This window comes from Pinus tabuliformis, chromosome 9, assembly GCF_031772625.1.
Source record: "Pinus tabuliformis cultivar Carrire ecotype Pingquan chromosome 9, CPIR1, whole genome shotgun sequence".
In the NCBI taxonomy this organism is placed as follows: domain Eukaryota; kingdom Viridiplantae; phylum Streptophyta; class Pinopsida; order Pinales; family Pinaceae; genus Pinus; species Pinus tabuliformis.
This window is the reverse complement of record NC_142307.1, coordinates 1,476,404,735-1,476,415,729: the sequence shown is the minus strand read 5'-3', so window position 1 is coordinate 1,476,415,729 and position 10,995 is coordinate 1,476,404,735.

The following is a 10,995-nucleotide window of genomic DNA, read 5'->3' as shown; positions in this document are numbered from 1 at the left end:
TCTCCATCATGACTGACCTCCTGGTGAACCATATTCTCATGTTCTTCGTCAAAGAAATCAGAATATAAGTCTCCATGCATCTCCTATGTATCTAACCATTGCTCATCGAGATCATCTTCTAAATATAGAGGATCAGGGATTTGATCTAGTTGTTCCTTTCTTTCCCTTAGCAATATCTATAATGGAGGCCTTCTATATTGTGGGTTATATCCCCGATTATTGCCTTGAGCATTCTGTTTGGAGGGACTCTTGTTCTGAATTTTGAATTTCCAACCTTATGTGACAAAATCCTGATGATTTTATCTAGCTCCTCCAACTTCTAGTTTGGTGATTCTTTGGTTTGACCAGAGGAGGAAGCTTCCTCTTTACCTCTTCTATTCCTGGTGGTTTCTTTCTTTCCACTTGACTTCCATGTGGAGGAAAAATTTTCTTCTACTTCGAGAGCATCGACCTGGAGTTGATATAAGGTAGGAGATTTCCTTTCTCTTAAGATGAAACCAAATTCAAATTCAAAGGCTCCCAAGTAAACTACTTGAGCAGCAGCTGGAGGAGGTTTTATCTCAGCAAGCAAGTTGTTATACTTCTTATTGAATCTCTTATTAAAATATGATATATTCTCCTTTGGATTCTTCCCAACGGAATTGAACTCTATGAGGAGGCACTCATGATCTCTCTTCTCACCCCATTTTTGTGTGAATGAGGTTTCAAGTTCCTCCCAAGTGGCAATGGAGGCATCAGGGAGGGTTTTAAACCATTTTCTATCTTCTCCATCAGGGGACTGTACAAAAAGTCTCAGGACCACATCTAGTTGTTCCACATTCAGGTTCTCAACAAAAGCACAAAAGACCTGAATGTGTATCTGAGAAAAATTATCATCTTCCCCATTAAACCTAGGCAAAAGCTTCAAGTAGTCCTAGGGCATAACACTTAAGGGCTTAGGTAAGTCAAGAGGCGCATATTTGTTTAGTGAGAATCCTAGAACAGCCATCTGGATTGGTGGATGAGGATTTAAATTTGCTTGAGGAACTGAGGTCAAGATCGCAGGGGTTGAAGGGGAAGGAGGGTATGTCAGGGTCTTAGGAGAAAGTCTTGAATTGTGAGAAATAGTGGGCTGAGAACTAGAGGAGGAAGTGACAAAGGCTGGTGAGATGGTAGTAGAGGCAGGGGGAGTTTTCTCTCTCCAAACTTTTCCGAAAATTAATTTTTCAGGGTCAGAAACAAATGGGGCTTTCTGTTGTGAGGTGTCTGAGTGAGTATGAGGCCTTCTAAAATCTAGGGTGATGAATGATAATGAGGGGGGTGTGGAGTCTCCAAGGTGATGTGAATGCAATCAGAACAGACTTCGCTCACCTACACAAAGGGTGCTCAATTTGTTGTATCCCAGGGGAAAAATCCTTCAATACTTTCCTCGGCAATGGTGCAAGAAGATGTTGTCGCTACCAGAGATAGCCTTAGATTGCTTACAAGATCATTGCCTAGGTACATCTAAATTGGTGTGCCTCAAATGATTCTAGAGAAGGAGGAGACACCACCTGTATTCTATACATAGATATCAGAAAGTTGGTTCTTTAGTTCAAAGATACAAGTCGTATGTTTCAACATTTCTACACACACATAGTTCCCAGAAATATAACAAAAATAGTGAAGTCCAAGCACTTCAAAGACTTAAAGTTTAATCAGATTTATAATATATATGAGAGGAGACAAAGAAAAAGGACGACTTAGGATATAGAGCTCAGAGTACCGAGAATTATATCTATAAAATATAGAGCCTGAAACCATAAGATTTACTATAACTATCTGAGTGACAGGAAGATGTAATGGAAAGAGAAGAAATGAATGATATGCTTCACGTAATACAATTTTGAAAATATAATTTCAACCCCTCACATAGGCATATGCATTAACACTTTAATGCAAATGAATCTCTAGACAAGTCTGAAATATCAAAGTATCTATTATCGCATGAATTCAAAGAGGAAAACATACAAGATGAATGAAACAGAGTAACAGACTATAATACATCAAAGGAGAAATCACCACTATTCCTGTAATATTCTGCAAGATCTATGTGACTAAGTGATGCAGTTTTCACAAAAATATTCGACCTTCTTTCAGATTTCAGAACCCCTTTTTAGTGTTGTGACCCCTATTTATAAGAAGAGGGGGTGCGTTTAATCATGGTTCACTACATAAAATCCTGGGCCGAGTTTTCAGTTGTCAAGTCAGCTTGCTCTCTCAGCTAAGGGAAGTTCTGTATCCAAGAAACATTAAAAATAATAGTAATGGCCTCCCAGAGGAAAGCGCATCACAGAATCGCGGAATAGGTGAGACATAAATGCAAAATCCCAGCTCCCCATCCCTATAACCACTTTAGTTTCATGGTCGCATTTAGTTCACGGCAGATTCTCCTCTGCTACTTAGCTAAATCTCGTCATTCCATCTTTAATACCTTCGGTGCTGACCTTGAGAATGGGTTATGAAGGGCCATTTATGGGGGGTTCACATACTTGGTTTTGAATGCTCCCTCTCCTGATTCACTACTACAGCCACCTCTGGGACCTACTTTGTCATTTCCTCCATAAAAACCTTTTGAGCACGATCGACGACCTGATCTGGCCTGGGAGTGAGTTCTCAATTTAATGATGGAAGTCTCAACGGGCACAGACATTTTATCTCTGGAACAGGCAAAACGGAACCATCGGGTTTCCCCCTTAGCTCTGCTTTATTACGGCCCCTTTTGTAGTGCTCTGCATATGACCAGGGGCTGGGACCAAGGGCTTTGTGCTTTGGTGCTAAGGCTCTCAACAAATGCGCAGGGGGCCTCTTCCTTTATAACTTGAAAATACCTTCGATCTCTCCTTACACCGCATCAGCCCATTTCCAGACGCGAAATCCGTAAAAATTGCAAGACATAACATATCGCATTTGGGGCCTCTTTCTTGATCACAATCACAGTCGGGGAAGTGTATCGGCGGTAGGAAGAAATTTCACTTTGCATAATCGCTGATTGTTGATCACTGATACCCTGGGTCAATTCATCACTTCCACGTGTCACCCTATGAGTGGTGACATGTGGCACTCAGAAATGGCCCCATAGGACCCCTGAAAATGCCAAAAATGAGTGACATGTGTCCACCTGCCACATCTACATCCATACAGCCATGTCATTGTTGACGTCAACTACCATGTCAGCTTCGAGAACCAATCACATGTTGCTATGTGACCCCTTGGAGGAGAGAGAAAAAGGTATGTTCGACCCTGCTTTTTCATGCTTTTCCTTTTTATTTAGTTTTCTCGGCCCCCAAGTGATGCACCACTTTATGGCATGATCAGCGGCTTACAAATATTTTAGGTTAAAATATTGTCGATATGTCGATCACTGATATCGCAGGACTACAGGATTGCAATATTGGCCTTCGGCTCCGAGAACCACCAATATCGTTAAGTGTGAACCCTGGGACTCCGTCGATAGCCGATTGCTAATGCCACATGGAGGAGAGAGAAAGTGGCAGCTCAACCCTTGTTTTTTCACGCTTTTCCTTTGTAAATGGTTTTCCCAGCCCCCGAGCGATGTTATACAAAAATTGAAAATCGGCCCCCGCAAGGTCTTTGAAGTTTTAGATTACGGAATTGCTGTGATGTGGGATTGTGCCACGTGGAGGAGAGAGAAAGGGGGTTTCCCACCCCCGACAGTGTGACAATATATTGCAAATCAACCCCCGCAAGTTTTGGAGTATGCCTTAACTGATGGACTGCTAGATCTGTGGGATGCGGGATGCGATATCGACGATCGAGACTGTGATATGCCGATATGCGATAAAAGGTGTGCCCAGACCCGCCGACTGCCAATATGTGATATCGGCAATCGGCGGATTACTACTTTTCATTCCGCCACTACTCCTCACTCGCCAACAAGCCCGATTTGCGATTCCGATAAGCCTCCCAAGTCCCGGTTGCAATTTACCTCCACACTTAGCCATTTTCCTTATTTTGCTGGGCTTTTCCAAGGTAATCTTCAAGATGCTTTATCTTCTGCTCTAGGAGTCCATTTTTGGACTTCTATATACCACCAGAAATCCTTTTCTAAGCACTACGCAATGGAGAGGGTCCCACCTAGATCTGATAGATTTTGTGGCTTAGGAAATGGTTAAATTCACTATTCTCATGCATCTTGGACCACTTATCATTTGCAAAGCAGTGAGTGAGTAGTAAATGGCAACATATCCAAATCCTATATTTTCCTTGGTCCATTCACCTATGGTCAAAGTCCTTTATGACCCAACCAAGTCCTTCTGGCTTCTTAGGTGAATGTATCCATCTCCCCTAGTCAAATTCCTTTATGGCTTCAGGAGATGGTTTATGGTAATCTTATAAAGACATCAAATCTCCTTCTCAATGAGGGGGCCATTATGCATCACATCAAGATTTTCTCTGAAGTATGCAAACTTCACCCTGGGCAGAGGCTTAGTGAGAATGTATGCAACCTACTCATCTGTTTATATGTATTGGAGATCCACTACTCCTTTCTGCACCATGTCTCGGATGAAGTGACATGATTAAGGATTCCTACAAGAAGCTTTCAAAGTCACAATGCTTCACGACTTGTGACATATGCTGCAATATACTATGCCTTTTCTATGTTCAGTGTGATAGAAGTATGCTTCTTATTAAACCAAGATATCATAGTTAATCTAAAGTACTACCTTGATGTACTCTTTCTATCCTTTACACTCCAGGGCCAATCTGAATTTGTATATCCCTACAACTCCAATTCACCACCTGATACATATCTCAAAACATATATATTGTACCATGCAGATACCTCAACAATGCTTTGCTGCAACCCAATGTTTCTGCCTCAACTTGACCATATACTAGCTCAAGGTGTTCACTACAAAGTAAATATTAGGCTTGGTGTTAACAAGGTACATCGAGGATCCAATCAATTGCATGTACATCATGAGATCCACCAAATATGAATCTCCATTCCCAAGAAATAGTGTATCGATTAGGTGATCAATTTTAAGCTCAAAAATGAAAATTCCCATAACTTCTTGAAACTGGAGCCAAATCAAAGAGCTTGTCGATCTGAATCCAACGCAACTTGAATCACTCAAAACCAATATCGTATCCTCCCAATATAGCGTTCTGATCATTTTCTCAAGCAGGCAAAAATTTCGCTGGTACACTAACTGGGCAAATTGATTGTACAACGTGGGCCAATGGCAGGATGCCACTTGTCCTCTCCATATTGGTCAAATTTTACTATGTTTTGATTGGTGGTTTCCAGGTCCAATAATTGGGAGCCACATGGGAAAATATGTGGCTACCACGTGGCCTCCTAATAGTGGACTAAAATTATGGTCAAGGGTTAGATGGATACCACAGGGATCGAACACGAGACCTCTCACCAAGCAAAAAGGAGCCTTACCACTAGGATGCTCAATGTTTCTTATTAACAATGCTCCAAAACCCATATAAAAAGGTGTTATAGAGCACATATGGGGGAAAGGGCCAAGGCTAAGCCCTAGCCCTTGGGCACACCCCACGCCACATGACCATGGTGGAGGAGAGACAAGGGCGAGGGCTTAGCCCTAGCTCGACGTCTCGATGCCCACAACAATATTCCACAGGATCGCAGATATAACCCAAGCACAATAGCTGGAAGGGATGAGTGTTAAGGGCCTAGCCCTAGGTCATTTCCTGTGACATATAACCCTCAACAGAGTGTATTGGCACTGGCCTGGAAGGCGCTAGGCTATGGTCCTAGCTCTAGTCACATGTCACTACATAAGACCATACCCTGAAGCCAACAAGTGCTAAAGAGTTTGGGCAGACGAAATGGGATTAGCTCTTGGTCATTTGACCATCGCACATGACAACAACGCAGAGGTTGCAAGTGCTAGGCAGTAGGTGCTAGTGGAAGGGGGACAGCCCTTGGTCATGAGATCGACCACAGGTGCGGATGCTAAAGGTGCTTGGCATAGGCACTAGGTTAAGGGGGCCAGCCCCAGGTTTTATGACCCAATATGACCACGCACGTAGCAGGTTGGGAACCTAGTGGGAATGGCGAGCTATTAGCCCGAGCCACAACCTTGTGGCACCATATGAACCATTCACCTGGTGTTAAGGGCTAAGCTGGTGGGGGTGGGCATTAAATCCCAGTCCACTGCCTTATGTGCCTGTTATCACCCCAAGAAACTCTCCTAGGTTGTATATCAGAGATGCTTGGGAACATTACAAACTCAACAAAAATGTTGGAAATAGGTGGATGAATGGAAGGAATGATGCATATTCAAGCCAGATAACCACTTCTACTATGCTTAACCCCAGACATGGGTGAACACCCCCAGACTACAAGGCTTTAGACCACCAATTACTCACAGTTTAAGGAATAGGTGAACATGGAGAATACTGACCACACCAACAGATGCACAGGACCCCGGGATGGCCGGCTGCAACTAGTTAAAAGGTCTGTAAATCTGTTTCCTAATGCATAGACAGGATGACAGCTCTCTGGCATTAAAATAACATAAACCTGCATGCACACTCAATGATACATACTATATTTTAACACAGAGGTGGGATGACAACCCCTTTAATGCTAAACAGCAAGAGCACATGAAAAATGCATAACAAGCACAGCCTAGAACAAACAAGAAGTGGAAAGTGAGAAATTAACAGCAAAAGAAGCTTACATTAGCTGAAAATGAAGACCAGACACTGCAGGTATCACAGTAGTTACAGTCTCCAGAAGTTAAACTTTACATCAAAACAATATCCATCAACCCTGATTACATCTCAGTTCTGGGTATATATAGAGTTTGTTTACAAAGATATTCTGCTACTTTGGACGTGGAGGGGTCATAATGGACCACCAACCACCTTAACTCTCTGATGGAGTCTCTGCTACACTCTACCTGCTTTAATGGATGAATTTGACATTCTCTGGTGCTCTGTAGTCCTTCTCGGTCAGGTGGATTCATGTATGGATGGATCTCCATAACTAATAAATGCGCTGATCTGCTCAAGGCTATCCTTTCCTTCTTTGGCCATGTTGTTCCTTGATTGCAGTGGTTGAAGAGTTAATACAGACAGTACTGGGACTGGTAGCTGGCCACCTTCATTTTTCGGGAGCACAAAATAGGCTATGGGTGTGGACAGAATGGCGGAGGCATGGTGGAGAAAGATCAGTTGTTGGATTGAGTGAAGGTGCGCGGGAGATAACACGCAAGAGAATGGTGGTTTCGGTGGCAGGCGGTATTCCCCGCACCGCTTTCGGCGTCGGGCGGTAAACGTACAATGGGCTTGCGATCTAGTCTTTGTGCGACATGTGGTGGAGGAAAACCGCTTTCCCCGCGGGTTAACGAGCATACAGGTTACGGTGTCGTGAGGGGCGACTACCATCAGATCTGGAGATGGACGATCGGACGGCGGGGAGATGAATGAGGTTTAACGTGCAGGGGGAAAAGGCGCAGACCGTTGGATCGGGACGATCAACGGCTACGAACGAAGGATGTTATATGGGCGCGGTTTCGTGGGTTAAGCACCTGGGCTTAAGGAAATGCAGGTTTATGGGAGAAATATGGATTCGCGCTGAGTTTTGAAAGAAAACAAGGCTAGCAGGGAAAGAAGAGGTTTTAGGAGAAAAAACAAAGAAAGTGGGGCTCATGCGAGCGTAGGAAAAATGAATGAGAAGGAGGAAACGAACTGCTGCGGGCTCCCTTCTGAGCATAACACGCGGCTAGACCTGTCTTTTACCCAACAAATACCAAATCATGTAGCAGAGCTAACAGTGCCCATAGACCCTGATTTTTCAGTCTCAGGGTGTTAGAGGCTCATTTAAAGGTCCAACAAAATGCATCTATGGAGGGAAAAATTGTCGCTTCGTTAGCGATTTTTGGGGTGGGATTTTAGGACAGTTAGCCAAAAGTTCGAATTTGTAGGATGGTTAACAATCAAGTTCATGGAAGAGCTTCGAAGCTCATAACGTTTGGAGTTTTTATCCAAATTGAGCTTAGAAAGAGGTTTCTTGGATGCGATGAACCTATTAGTAACCTCTAATTTATGATTTGAGCACATCTTTAGAGTCTTTTTCCAGGTTTGAGACTAAAGGTGTATGGATCAGTCAGGGTTTGGAAGCAGTTCTGGGAGGTATTTGGGCATGGAGAAGATATTGTAGGGTATTCTCACTTCCAGAAGGCTACTGCATTAGATGTAACCAGCAAGGTTAAGCTTAGGTTCAAATTCCTTTAACATGAATTTTTTATTATGTGCTTCAATGTGGAATTGAAGGGTGCACATGATGTTTTTAGCTCATTTCAGTTGAAGTATGTCATCTTTGTAGGAGATGTTTTGAGTTGTTGTTGTTGTGAGAGTTCTTTGTAGGATAACATTACCTTGTAGGGGTAATAGCCACTTATTTACCTGCAACAAATGTTTATGTACTTCATTTTGATACTGAATATATGAGTGGTCTAGTCATGTTGACAGGCCCAGAGATGTAGCCCAAGAGGGGTGAACTCCGTCAACAAACCTTTTGTCTTTCTCTTCTTTATGCCTGCATGGATTATGTGTTGTTATGTTCATTATGTTAAGTTACATATGAATATTGATTCATGATTTGAAGAGTCATTGTAAAACATGTTGTTTCAAGACCCATTTTAACCTTGCAAAGCATTGACACAGTCCTAAGTTTTTGTGTGATTTTGTTTATTTGATTTTGGAAAAGAGGAAGAAATCACCTAATCCAATTTCAGATCAGTTTGCTACTAGAGAACTAGTTGACTAAGTTGCAAGAATGGGAAGCAAAAAGAATCTCCAAGAGCTAGAGGAGTATAATTTGGCTCTTCGGATGGAGAAAATGGAATTGAGAAGGATGTTGGAGATAGCTGAAGAGGAGAAGAGACACATGTGCTTTTTATTGCAGTAATTTCTTGATGAAAAAGTTGCAGAAATATCTACTCCTACACCAGCAAGGGAAACCTCCATAATGAGGCCAGTGTATGGTCATGGTTCAAATAGTGGTTTTGGACCATATGTGGAAGATGTTACATGTACGTTTCGAAAACATCTTCAAGAAGCACACCATATGCCATTGGAAAAGAGTGGGTGGCTAGATTCATCTACAAGTTGGCCATCATCATCATCATCAAAAGCTGACAAGATGAATGAAAAATTTACGGAGGTAATTAGTATCTCAAGTTCCACTCCTTCCGTTTTCTTGCATAACAACTCTTTTGCAGCATTCGATCAACATACCAAGAGCATAGGTATGAATTTTCTTTCCAAGATGGGATATGAAGGTGGAGGTCTTGGAAAAAATGGTCAAGGTATTACAAATCCAATTATGGTTGAGGAAAGACTAAAGTACCAGGGATTGGGATATAACTAAAAGGAGTTTGTAGAATGCTCCAAACAACTTGAGGTGCATCAAATATCTTATCATGAAATGTCACAACCTTGTGACAACCGTTGAAGCTGCAACTCCAGAGACAAGTATAACTCTCAAGATTGTTTTCCAATGCATGTAAATTTTGAATACTTGTGGAATCAGTACCCTTGTAATTTTGTAATGCTTTTGAACATTGTGTGGTTGTACATGAGAAACATATGATAATGGTTAAATGAATGAACCAAACAAGCATAATGAATTTTTTTCGCATGAGCGAACTTCTATGTCAACAAACAAGAAGAAGTTTTTCCATGCTCATTGCAAAGTGCATGGACATGACACTGAACTATCTTGGAAGTTGCATCCGGAACTTCGTTCAAAGAAAGGTAAAGAGATTATGCTCCATAATGCAAGGGGAATAAAGGGTGGCAAAGAGGACCCTCCACAATCCTAAGAGACCTTCAAGACAAGATGTTGCAAGAAGAGAACCCACAAGCTTAGGAGAGGCAAAGTTTGGCTACACTTATTGTAAAGTTGTTTTGTAAAATTTTGTAAATACTTGTTGTCATTACTTGTTTAGGTACTTTTGTAAAGTGAACATTATTGTCACTGTGTTCAACAAGTAGATGTTTTTCATTGATGTATGTATTTACTTTTTATAAGTCCACATGTTCAAGGACTTTTGTGAATGTACAAGATTGTCATTCAAAGTCGTCTACAAATTGTCATATGGTCACTAATACAACTATTCGATTTGACACTTGTGTGAATTGAATCTTTGTTTTAAAGATTGTATAAAATGAATATGTATTGTAGGCAAGGTCAATCATATCATGGAAAATTTTGCAGTAGTATACTTCTCATGTACAAGCTCATCTTGAAGACGTTAAAGCAAGTTTATTTTGTTTCTAATTTCCAAGATGGGGTCAAGTTTGTCTTCAACAGTTTAAACTTCAAGATGAAGTGTTTTTGAAGTCATGTAAAGATGAGGGTAAAGAGAATGTTTAGATTCCACTCATCAATATTTTGTTCCTGCAACAACGATAAGAATGATGGTTCAATTCTTAACAAGACAGCAAGTCTTCATGAGGATGATAAGTGAAGTGCCTTGATTGGGGCTTGAAGGGCACCAATTGAAAATTTTGCATTTTGGATTGAGTTTTTTTGGGTATTTTTGAGTTCCAACCTATTTATATTGACTAGGGAAGTAAACTTTTGGAGTCCAAAAGTTCCTAGTGGGAAGGTGTGATTAGGTGATCAATTTTAAGCTCAAAAATGAAAATTCCCATAACTTCTTGAAACTGGAGCCAAATCAAAGATCTTGTCGATTTGAATCCAACGCAACTTGAATCGCTCAAAACTGATATTGTATTCTCTTGATATCGCGTTCTGATCATTTTCCCAAACAGGCAAAAGTTTTGCAGGTACGCTGACTGGGCAGACTGACTATACAATGTGGACCAATGGAAGGCTGCCACTTTTCCTCTCCATATTGGTCAAATTTTCTTGTGTTTTGATTATTGTTTCCAGGTCCAATAATTGGGAGCCATGTGGGCCAATAGGTGGTTGACACGTGGGCCAATACGTGGATGCCACGT